This window comes from Schistocerca americana, chromosome 2 (genome assembly GCF_021461395.2).
Source record: "Schistocerca americana isolate TAMUIC-IGC-003095 chromosome 2, iqSchAmer2.1, whole genome shotgun sequence".
In the NCBI taxonomy this organism is placed as follows: Eukaryota; Metazoa; Arthropoda; class Insecta; order Orthoptera; family Acrididae; genus Schistocerca; species Schistocerca americana.
This window is the reverse complement of record NC_060120.1, coordinates 772,286,671-772,299,762: the sequence shown is the minus strand read 5'-3', so window position 1 is coordinate 772,299,762 and position 13,092 is coordinate 772,286,671. Positions and strand designations below refer to the sequence as shown.

Sequence of the window (13,092 nt, the reverse complement as noted above, 5' to 3'; positions counted from 1 at the left end):
AAAAATGTAAAACCTTCAATTGATAGCTTACAATCGGTATTAATTTACTTATTTATGACATAATATTGCCTTGATTAGTTGTTATTCTGCAATTAAACACTTATCTTTACACGAGCTCTGAATGTACAACACTCGTCAACCAAAGATGCAACTCCCCAAAGATGTTATTGGCCTAGGTGTAAGACCAGATGGCAGCTCTATTTACGATCATGCGAGGCACAGTAAAAGGGTATAGAAGGATATATTTTATCTTCTTGGTATGTCTATTTTGAACTCCACCATTTATGACAAGATCAGTGAAAAGAAAGAAAAAAATCTGTACCAACTTTACGGCCAACGTTGCGCAGCAACTGCTAGAGAGCACACAGCTTCCTGAGTACTGTGTTCGTGATCGGCCATCAGCAAATACCAACCCTACGAAACTTTGGAAAAAAATAACAGCAACTGAGAAGGTCACGAAAAGGCGTGTTGTGTGCTACTGAAGAGGAGAAATAAACAGAGGTGACAAAAGTCATGTGGTACCTCCTAATATCGTGTAAGGCCTCCTTTTCCCCCGGTACTGGAGGGATGGGAGTGGTATGGGCTCAACAAGTCACAGGAAGCCCCTGCAGAAATACTGAGCCGCGCTGCCTATACAGGGTGTTACAAAAAGGTACGGCCAAACTTTCAGGAAACATTCCTCACACACAAAGAAAGAAAATATGTTATGTGGACATGTGTCCGGAAACGCTTACTTTCCATGTTAGAGCTCATTTTATTACTTCTCTTCAAACCACATTAATCATGGAATGGAAACACACAGCAACAGAACGTACCAGCGTGACTTCAAACACTTTGTTACAGGAAATGTTCAAAATGTCCTCGGTTAGCGAGGATACATGCATCCATCCTCCGTCGCATGGAATCCCTGATGCGCTGATGCAGCCCTGGAGAATGGCGTATTGTATCACAGCCGTCCACAATACGAGCACGAAGAGTCTCTACATTTGGTACCGGGGTTGCGTAGACAAGAGCTTTCAAATGACCCCATAAGTGAAAGTCAAGACGGTTGAGGTCAGGAGAGCGTGGAGGCCCTGGAATTGGTCCGCCTCTACAAAGCCATCGGTCACCGAATCTGTTGTTGAGAAGCGTACGAACACTTCGACTGAAATGTGCAGGAGCTCCATCGTGCATGAACCACATGTTGTGTCGTACTTGTAAAGGCACATGTTCTAGCAGCACATGTAGAGTATCCCGTATGAAATCATGATAACGTGCTCCATTGAGCGTAGGTGGATGAACATGGGGCCCAATCAAGACATCACCAACAATGCCTGCCCAAACGTTCACAGAAAATCTGTGTTGATGACGTGATTGCACAATTGCGTGCGGATTCTCGTCAGCCCACACATGTTGATTGTGAAAATTTACAATTTGATCACGTTGGAATGAAGCCTCATCAGTAAAGAGAACATTTGCACTGAAATGAGGATTGACACATTGTTGGATGACCCATTCGCAGAAGTGTACCCATGGAGGCCAACCAGCTGCTGATAGTACCTGACCCATTCGCAGAAGTGTACCCATGGAGGCCAACCAGCTGCTGATAGTACCTGCACACGCTGTACATGGTACGGAAACAACTGGCTCTCCCGTAGCACTCTCCATACAGTGACGTGGTCAACGTTACCTTGTACAGCAGCAACTTCTCTGACGCTACATTAGGGTTATCGTCAACTGCACGAAGAATTGCCTCGTCCATTGCAGGTGTCCTCGTCGTTCTAGGTGTTCCCCAGTCGCGAGTCATAGGCTGGAATGTTCCGTGCTCCCTAAGACGCCAATCAATTGCTTCGAACGTCTTCCTGTCGGGACACCTTCGTTCTGGAAATCTGTCTCGATACAAATGTACCGCGCCACGGCTATTGCCCCGTGCTAATCCATACATCAAATGGGCATCTGCCAACTCCGCATTTGTAAACATTACACTGACTGCAAAACCACGTTCGTGATGAACAATAACCTGTTGATGCTACGTATTGATGTGCTTGGTGCTAGTACTGTAGAGCAATGAGTCGCATGTCAACACAAGCACCGAAGTCAATATTACCTTCCTTCAATTGGGCCAACTGGCGGTGAATCGAGGAAGTACAGTACATACTGACGAAACTAAAATGAGCTCTAACATGGAAATTAAGCGTTTCCGGACGCATGTCCACATAACATATTTTCTTTATTTGTGTGTGAGGAATGTTTCCTGAAAGTTTGGCCGTACCTTTTTGTAACACCCTGTATAGCCGTCCGTAACTGCGAATGTGCTGCCGGTGCAGGATTTTGTGCACGAAATACCCTCTCCATTACGTCCCAAAAACATTCGATGGGATTTATGTCGGGCGATCTGGTGGCCAAATCATTAGTTAAAATTAAAATTCGGTCACTGAGTTGTCCGTGATGAGCGGTAAATGCCTGAAATTTGCTATCCTCGGCACACACTTGACACCGTGGTCACGGAATAATGTATTCCCTAACAATTTCTAAAATAGAATGTCGTATACGTCCAGCTCCAACTACCATTCCGCTTTCGAAATCTGTTAATTCCCGTCGTGTGGCCGTAATCACGTCGGAAACCTTTTCAGAAGGATCTCCTGAGAACAAATAACAGCTCCCCGAATTCAGTGACCTTTTATACCTTGTGTACGCGTTACCACTCCCATGTGAATATGTGAGTATCGCTATCCAATATAAATGAAAGTCTAACGCAGTCTAAAAAGTGTGGTGTTGCTCTACATTTAGAAGACTGTTTTGAGGTCTACCATACCTAACAATCATACTGGCTGATAGGAATTAAACCTGATTTCACGGCAATTTGTAGGGTATCTGAATACAATCTAATTGTGTTAATATATGTATATCGAACAAAAGATTAGTTATTCTTAGCAGACTTCAAGCTAATGCTGTGTGTCAGCCTTTCTAGCCTTCGTAAGTTCCTCAGTTCGGCGAGGAAAAATCTATTTCCCCAGGTACTCCACATCCTGTTGAAGCCACCCGTTGACAGTTAAATCCTGTAGAACCATCAAATTGTGGGGATGGTGCTTACTTTCATCCTCTGTTACATAACAGTCCCAGACATATTTTGATGGAATTAACATCTAGAGATTTACCGTGCCGGTCAGTGTGTTGCCTCGTGTCGGAGTATTGGTCAAACCACGAACGTACGCGCGCAACACGGCTGCTGTTACCTTAGAAGAAAGGCCTTTCTACGGCATACTCCTTATGAATGTTTGGAAGAAATTTCGCACTTGGGCGCCGAAATATTGAAATGAAAACCTTATGTCATTTCCGATCTAAATGTTCGGGAAGAAGTCACGGTACGAAAAACATCCACAAAACAACATAGAACGACATCCGACGTGCATCTGCCAGGCAGCAGACCTTTCATCCTCTTTTTCTTAGATTTCATGGAATTGTATTGTTTTATGCTAGATATTCCTTTGGAAAGTTCATAGCTTCGTCGACAGGTAATCTGACTGAATGATTACATGTCCCTAAAAATTATTTACGGCTTCATTTAATGTCCTAACTTTATTAAACTTATCATAACCAGGAACACCCTTTCTCACTGTGTTAGAATTTTCGTTTAGTTGAAGGTTTCCTAAAATGTTTTTAAAGCATTTTTAGAGTCCTCACTTCCGACACCGAATCAATATGCACAAAAGTTTCTGAAGTTCATTAATTTGATAAATGTGACAATTCCTTAGTGGACATAATGATGAAAAATCCAGTAAATACTTTGATTTATAATTTTGCCATGTACCTCCAGTTCTTTGTTGTTGCAGGTGTTACAGCACTCAATAGAAAATTTTGTCTCTCTTGGGTCGTATACAGACAGAATTGTTCAAGAGCATAAGAAATAATCCTTTCATTTATAGTATAAAAGGAACAATCGTATACACTATTCGTTTTAGTGAATTCTTTCTTCCTCAAACCAAGCTTTCTCTTACAGAATCTATGTCAAAACACTGAGTCAGTGTTTCATCTCAGTTTCAGTGATCTCATTCTCGAATTTTTTCAATTCTGCGGGAGAATGTACGGAGACCGAAGATACTCGGTGAACTAAAACATTATTGCCTCGTACTGTGGGCACTTGTTGGGAGAAGAAGAATGTGGGCACACGTTCAGTACATGTTCCCCATCTGTTGAACATCGTCTCGTCTAGGCCAGCGAGAAAAGATGTGCTGGCACATCTTCGTCTTTGGTAAAGCAATTCTGCAACGGCAAATATCTAAACTTAGTGATACCTAAGTAAAACCTACGTGTTATCGTCACTAAATGAAGAGGGAGATGAAGGAAATAGTGTTAGAAGTATGGCCAACTCAGACCGTGGGCGCAAGCGTTCCCAGGTATTTATGTATTATTTTCCATGTGCTGGAATGGTCTAGAAAATTAATTACAGGCATTAACGTCAAAGAATGTTGCCTGAAGTATAAAAATGTGAAATAAGTACCGTGGAGTTACTTACAAATATTTCTGTTTACAGATATACACAAAACACGAAATAGCACAAAACGACCTCTTCGCTACGTAACACAGCGCATTAAACACACAACGCTCTGTTAATTTTAGACAATGCAGCTTCTGGCAGCGGCGGGAATTTTCACGTGTTACTCATTCTAGTCTACAGATGGCGGCACCAGCTAGACGAAGAAATGCTGACTGCCTTGTGCAGGAGGACATTAACACATTTGGGAAGGTACCCTCCTATCGGGGATGAGAAAGTTAACGTGTCCAGTCCAGCGTTCCGACAGCGTCGCCTCGCCAGTGTTTCGAGAGTCAGTTGTTCGCTCGCCGACTGAACCAGCACAATAGATAATGTATTCATTTCCAAACTAGCATTCCTAGCTAATTTATTTCCGGAATTAAATGCTTTACCACCGCAATGATTAAGCTGAGGAAGCTTCTATATTCCCGTATGCTTGATGCAAACAATAAAATACAGGGTGAACGAGAACTGGTTCAAATGACTCTGATCACTATGGGACTTAACATCTGATGATTAGTGCAGTTTACGGGATGATGGTCTAAGTGTTTTGAATCTCAGTGTCCGGACATCAATTTTCTGAAGATGTAAGACGAAATTGTCAAAAATAAATTGCCTTTGAATATGGGAAACTTCTGACAGTTCACGGTAACTACAAAATATTTCGCGCTTGTTAACTAAATCGTCGGTGACTGGAAAAAAGGGGCTCTGAGCACTATGGGACTTAACATCTGAGGTCATCAGTCCCCTAGACTTACAACTACTTAAGCGTAACTATCCTAAGGACATCACAAACATCCATGCCCAAAGCAGGAGGCAAACCTGCGACCGTAGCAGCAGAGCGATTCTGGACTGAAGCGCCTGGAACCGCTCGGCCACAACGGCCTACAGAACGAGAACTCCGCCGATGAAGTTTTAGAGGTAGTTCATGGACAGCAGGGTTTAATTTGTGCTGGAACGTGACGGAACGGCGTCTAAGCGTATCCCAGGGATTTATTTTTGGATCTCACTAAAACAAATCGGCACCAAAGATTTAAAATAGCGCTTGTGTATTAAATCACCATGTAACTATAATTTGCCACTGTGCTGGCACCAGTGAACGCCGAGAGAGAGAAAGAGTGTGTGTGTGTGTGTGTGTGTGTGTGTGTGTGTGTGTGTGTGTTCAGTATACCCAAGAGAAGTTGAGCTTCGTTCCGGTGATCGAAGAGACACAAAGCATTTCCTGAACGTCTAACTCCATGTCTCATGTGACATCATGCTTTGTTTTTCAAAATTGTTCGGGCAGTCGGGATTATACGTGACCCGCGTGGGCCAGGAATATCTTCATCGCCATTCATCGCTAAATGCTTTATTACTCGTAATTCATACTGGAGGCCCGTTCAATGGAAAGATGCAGCGCAAATATTTGAGCGTCACCGGTGGCAGCAGTTGAAAACAACACGTCCTAGTCACGAAGACAACCGACTTGTGCCGATATGTATCGATCAGAACTAGGGAACAAAGTGACACTGCTACGAGGATATGCGGTAACATCTGTTATTTATATTGCTTTTATTGTACTGATTGTAAAAAATGTTTTAAAAACCTGAATTTCAAAACAGGATTTTGTAAAAAAGAATGGTTTCACATTGTAAGTCTTATCACAAGTTTTCAAAAATAGAAACGTGATTTTTATGACCGGGGGGGGGGGGGGGGGTGTTGAGAAGGTTTCATGAAAGGAGGAGATATAGGATGGGTGGCCACGCATGGCAGACAAACGGCATGCATACCTGCTGAAGAGAAAGTCACGGGCGGTAGGACAGTGGTAGTTCAGCAACTTCAGGATACAGACTTTCAACCGGGCTAGCGTAAAAGGCGCCCGTGGCCAAACGGATACCACGATAGTGGATAGTGTTGAGACGGCGCATGAGGAATGGACGTTCAGATGCATAAAACAAAGCACCCATAGTCGAGTTTCGAACGGACAAAGGACCGATACAAACGGAGGAGGGTGGTTCGATCGGCACTCCAGGAAGTACCATTGAGGAATTGTGTGCAGCGGGCTGCCAGGTAAGACACATGGGAAGACCAATGTTTCCTATCGAGTACGAGCCCCAGGAATATAGTAGTTTCAACGAACGGAAGCGCAACAGGCCCAAGATGTAAAGATGGTGGGAGAAACCAACTGCGTCACCAGAAATTCCTGCAGATGATTTTGTCAGTGGATAAGCGAAAGCCGTTGTCGATGCTCCAGGATTAAAGAGGATGAAGACATCGCTGAAGTCAGGTCCGTGGAGAACTGCAATACAAGGCAAAATCGTCAACAAAAAGGGAGCCGGAGATGCCCAGCTGGAGACAGGCCATTATAGGGTTAATGGCGACAGCAAAGAGGACGATGCTCAGGACAAAACTCGGAGGCACACCGTTTTCCTGGATAAAGGTGTCCGACAAGTCAGAGCTTCGTCTTTTATAAATGCCTGAAGGAAACAGGACAGGCTGCTACGGGAGCCCCACGTATAAAGAGCATGGAGGATGTTCTCCAGCAGGTGTCGTAGGCCTTCTCCACATAGAAAAATAGGACCACAGTCTGGGATTTCCGCAGGAAAACATTCATGACATGGGTAGACAAAGTAACTAAATGGTCAACTGCAGAACGCCGCGCTCGAAATCCACACTGTGCATTCGTCAGTAAATTGCGAGACTCGAGCCACCATACCAGCCACGCATTAATCATACGTTCCACCACCTTGTAAACGTAGTTGGTAACAGAGATAGGATGGAAGCTAGGATTAGGGTTTTTGTCCTTACCGGGCTTGTATATCGGTATGACAGTGGCTTTACGCCAGCGTCTGGGGAATGTGCCCTCTGCCCAAATGCGATAACACTCGTTTAGCAGAAAGTGCCCACAAGAGATAGGTGCTGCAACATCTGAATGTGGGTGGTGTCTGGAACCGGGGCGGAGGATCGGGATGAACTGAGAGCATGATCTAGCTCTCTCATGGTAAAGGCGGCATTGTAGCACTCACGATTCAAAGAAGAAAAGGGTATCGCCCGAGCCGCCTCCGCTCGTTTCTGATGCAGGAAGTCAGGGTGAGAGAGGGGAAGAGCTCGACACTTCCGCACAATGGCGGTCCAAGGTGGTGAAGATAGCAATAGGGTCCACAATCACATCGTCTGCTGTTGTGAGGCTGGAAATTGGGGAATGGATCTGGGTCCCAGAGAGCTGTCAGAGGTTGGCCCTCACTATAGAGAAAGTGGGGGAACTGTTAAAAGAACTAGTGAATGAAATCCAGCTGGTTCTTTTGCTATCACGAAGAACGCGAAGGCACTTTGCATGCATCTATTTATAATGAATGCAGTTTGCCATCGTAGGATGGCGGTTAAAGACGCAGAGAGCACGTCTCCAAGCGCAAATTGCATCGCAGCATGCCTCAGTCCACCAACGGACTGAACACGACGTGGTAAAGAGGAAGTGTGAGGAATGGAACGTTCTGCAGCAGTAAGGACAACATTTGTAAGATGTTACACCTGGTCATTACGACTGGGGAAATCTTGTTCTTCGGAGGTCGCCAGGGAGGTGTAAAGCTGCCAGTCAGCCTTAGTATGATGCCATCTGGAAGTGCACATGGGTGGCGTAGGAGTCAGCAGATGGACAGCACACAGGAAATGGGGAATGGTCACTTGAGTAGATGTCAAAAAGAACGGACCACTCAAGACAATGGGCAAGCTTGGCAGTGCAGAAGAATAGGTCCAAATGGGAATAGGTGTGCGAGGAATCGGGAAGGAAAGTGGGTGCTCGAGTGTTAAGGTAGAAGAAGTTAAGTTGGTTAAGAAGATCACCCAAGAGGGCACCTCTTAGACAGGTCCTGGGAGAACCCCAAAGGGGATGATGCGCCTTAAAATCACCGAGTAGCAAAAGTGGGGGTGGTAGCTGCCCGATAAGCTGAAGGAAGTCTGCCCTGGTCACATCAAATGACGGAGGGACATGAATGTTACAGGCGGAAGAAGTACAGTGGGGAAGGAAAAGGCGAACTGCAACAGCTTGAAGATGGGTAGTCAGGGAGATGGGTTGATTATGACTGTCATCCCACACGAGCAGCACGAAGCCACCGCGGGAAAGGTCAAAACGAATCGGTAATAAATGTGAAAGTTGAAAGAGATTGTGAGGGCCTAATTTCGTTTCCTGAAGGCAGAGTACAAGGGGACACTACGATGCTAAAAGCAGCTGTATATCCTCTTTGTGGGACCAAAGGCCGCGAACATTCCATTGGAGGAGAGTCAATATTAAGAGACGTAGGGGTGTCACTTCGGGTCCTGCCGAATGACAGCCGGTGAAGAGTCGCTACTACAGGGAGCATTAGGAGGAGGATCCTGCTTCAGTGGGTCCACAGAAGCATAGGCTTCCTTGTGCGGTCGGACTGTGGAGTCCAACGCTATAAAACGGTTGGTGGTGTGCACCAGCGACACGTAGGCTGGCCAGGCTAAAATATCCCATGGTGATACCTTCGAAGAGGATGTTTGAGTTGGCGAAGGAGAAGACCATTTGCCTTTGGTGGACTACTTCGAGCCTTTCTGGTTAGAGGAAGACTCGTATGTTGTTTGGTTGTAGGGACATAGGAAGTCTTCATGGGAGTACTATTTCCGGCCATTGGTTATATAGGTAGTGGCTCCACCCCTTTGGGGTGCACAGTTGGACTGGGGGGATGGCGATGCTACCTTGATACTGGGCGATTTCACAACCTCAGAGCTGAATTGGAGGTCGCATGTCTGCTTGGCCATGTCCATGGAGCGAGGGGTAACATTAACAGAAATATACGTACCAGATGAGAGAATGCAGTGTTTCCGACTAGCCAGCAACTTGCGAGCGACTGGGTAAGGCACTTTTTCCTTTACTCAGATCTCTTTGACAGCCCGCTCATCAAGGTACATTGGACAATCCCGAGAGGAGGCGGCATGGCCGACACTGCAGTTGAGACAGCGGGGAGAAGGAGGCGGACAATCACCCTCATGCGCATCACTACCACATGTTGAACATTTGGCCGGGTGTCGACAAGACATTCTAGTGTGGTTGAAACGGTGACACTGGTAGTAACGCATCGGGTTCGAAATGTACGGCCGGACTGTGATAATTTCATAGCCCGCTTTGATCCTGGATGGAGAGCACCAATGTATCAAAGGTGAGAAAAAGATTGTGGTTGGGCATGAAGGAGAAACCTGATCAGAGAGGTTAGATTGGATTTTGTCCTCGGTTAGACTGCCGAGAAGCCTGGTGTAAATTACACCATGGTAAGAATTCAAAGTTCTATGGGCCTCGACACGAACAGGGTAACCATGGAGAAGTGAAGCAGCAAGCAGTTGTGCTTGAGAATCAAAAGTAGTCTCGAAAAGCGAAGTGCCATTCTGTAAAAGAGAGTAGGATTTCACAGGGTCGACAAGCACATCAACACCTTTCTGAATACTAAACGGATTTACCATGGCAAAGAACTGACCGTCTTCAGTATGTGAGACCACGAGGAACTGTGGTGCATAGGGAAAGGTCTTTGAATCATCAGCCTCATTACGTATACGTTTCGTTGACGTTGATTGAGAAGGTGATTGACTCATTGCAAGAAAATCCTCCACGATTGCCACTGTCTCTGTTGGCGCGCTCCTTCCATCTGGGGGCGCACAAGGGGGCGTACCCGCCTTAGGTGGTTGTTCACACCTCAGTCACACTTTCTGAACACCTGACAGAGGGACCAACCGGCAATTTGGGAAGGTTGTACCTCTGGCAATGACCCCTCCCTGGGCCTGGCCTGTACCAGATGATAAGTGCGAACCCTACCTGTCGACCTGGGGCTGGAAATTATGCATAATCCAGTCACCTGTTACGCGTCAGGCATGTGGGCTGGCCTTCAGGAGTGCAAAGGGAGGAAGAGGAAAAGAGAAACCTCAAACTCCGAAGCCGAAGAACAAGAGGAGAAGGGAAACAAAGAAAGGAAAAGGGAGCGAAAAACAAAGGTGGGACTGTTCTTACGTCAGCGACAGCCATCGGAGAACATTCCCAACAACACCCCAGACATGTTCCCCAAGGGAGGAGAAAAAGAATAGCAAGAGGATAGACATGCAGCACGGAAGGGGAAAATGCTGCAAAGGCTGTGGCCCCATGGCAGCCAAGCACGAATCTGCCAAAGAATGGCGACCCTCTGGGAGGAGGGTGGGGGAGGTTGAGAGATGTGTATGTATGGCTAAACAAGTGCGTTCCGGCACCTGAAATCTTAGATTTTAAGCACGGAGAGACACCGCCTGAGTATACTGGTAAAAGGGACCCATGGTCTCTGACAGAGTTAATGAATTTAGTTTGGTTTCTTGCCTCTGGATTGCACTGGAAATAGTGCCCAACAGTGTAAATATTGACGGTTTTGCGCTGTTTGTCCTGTTTAGAAACAAAACTGATCCATTCACTCGCGGTACTTGCTGCTGACTACTGTAAGGAGTGTGTCGGATGTCTCTAGTACATTAAAAACAATAGCCAACTTAAGGCTACTCTTTGTATTGTGTAAGACTGGAAATAAATAAGCACTCATATCGATAGTAACAACATCGGAGACCAATTCCAAGTATTGTTGTAAGACGAGTCGGTAGTGTTGGTCGGAGACAAAAGACGTGTCATGCTGCCTTCACGTCGCTAATGGCAGATCTTACTCCACTCAAAGCCTGATTTCATTTATATGGCCAGGAGAGATTTAAATGGCTTACTACGCTTGAAGATGTAATTCAAGGTAAAATTCGAAAGAATAGCTTAAAGCGCAATTGTAGGATTAGTATCGCCGTTGATAGGTCGAGTTTGCAATAATCCCATGTTTTGCTGGTCAGTTAAAGAAACCTCCGTATCCTCCAAATAATAATAATTATTTTCCACATCTAACCACAAAAAATCTGTGGTTATTAAATGTTAACGTAACTTTGAAATTGAAATAATTTGTTAATCAGACATTCAGCCATTATTGAGAATTATGTCATCGTCAGGCATTTCGCCATTATTAATACTTGTCAAACTATAAATGGTCATGGTGATTTCTAAAGTTTTTAAATAGACTTAATTTATGAAATCCCTTCTCACAAGTTATTTAGTAGTTAACAGGACCCAAGCAAACTCCTTTTTATTAAATTCATTCTTAGTAACAATAAGCTTTAGCCGCTGCTGCTACAGACTGCTGTGAATTGCTGTAAACCACTTGGAAAAAGGCAGTCATCTAAAGAGGGGAGTCAGGGCCAAAACAGAGAAACACAGACACACTACAACGTGTCATGTACTCTAATCCAGTAATTTCTGTTGTACAAGCCAGATTCTGTATCACTTGTAAATTCTTATTCAAATATGCAGTCAGATAGCTTATCCAAATGTAAGTTTTTCCGTAACGATCTGTTGAGGGCTTAAATAACAGGGAAACTGATATTCATGCAACACGCACACAGTGTTCTGCAGGTTAGATTCCGATTGCTGATAGCTCAGGTTGCTTATCGAGTCCATTTTCACAGACGAACATAGGCATATTTGTTGTAGGTACGTTACTTATTTGTCGTAGGTACGTTATACTACAGTCCCCGATGAGTATTATGATATCTGGGCCACATTACTGCCAGCTTTAATTTCCGACCCCAAGCTTGCGTTCAGTAGTGCTCGGTTCTGTCTCGGGTTTGTTTTTGCGGCAGATTTATTCGCATGTTAACAGTGATACACTGCCGTATGGATACCTTTGCTGGTAAAAAGTTGGTCGATATGCGCTTTCTGTATAGGCCCATTGAATGCAATGGGAAGGCGCCATAATTAAGCTACACTAATATGCGTTGCTCCCTCAGTGACAGTAATTTCGCCGGCCGAAGTGGCCGTGCGGTTCTAGGCGCTGCAGTCCGGAACCGAGCGACCGCTACGGTCGCAGGTTCGAATCCTGCCTCGGGCATGAATGTGTGTGATGTCCTTAGGTTAGTTAGGTTTAATTAGTTCTAGGCGACTGATGATCTCAGAAGTTAAGTCGCATAGTGCTCAGAGCCATTTGACAGTAATTTCAACATAGTACTTTTGTGTCTGCAAATTACTCTGTGGTCTGTATTTTATGTTCTGGTAACTGCATTTTTTTTCACTTTTGTGAGTCTATATTCACAGGTGTATTGGTGATTGGGGAAGTAAACCGAATAAACTAATTCCATTATTCTCTGTAACGGGCCAACGGAGACCGTGGGTCCCTTATACTAAAATGGCTCAGGAGGTATCCCTGAACAACAAGTTTGTCGGTGGAGTTATGATTGACCCATGGTCGCACTACATTTCTAAGGGGAATAGAAAAAGTCCCTTCACAGTTTAAATAAGTCAGTACTTGTCATCAACAATAAATTCTACTTACCAGTGTTTTTTTGGCTAGGGGGCGCCTTCGAAAGAAAGCCAGTGTCTACTTCCTCAATCCTATAGCAACGGTCATCTTTGAAAAATGGAGGCTAGTTCAGTGGTAGTCGTGTTACACCGCAGCAACGTGGTCGAAACGTCGACGCAGACTGCTCCACACCCGTTTCATTGATAGGCAGTCGATCGCACACTAGACAGACATGTAGTGCCATAGACT

General features: G+C 45.1%; 1 protein-coding gene across 1 annotated transcript in view; it reads right to left on the bottom strand.

Moving 5' to 3' along the window:
- The window catches only part of LOC124595158 (sodium bicarbonate cotransporter 3), a 976,895-nt gene that overhangs the window by 873,182 nt on the left and 90,621 nt on the right, over positions 1-13,092 (bottom strand). The window lies entirely within an intron of this gene.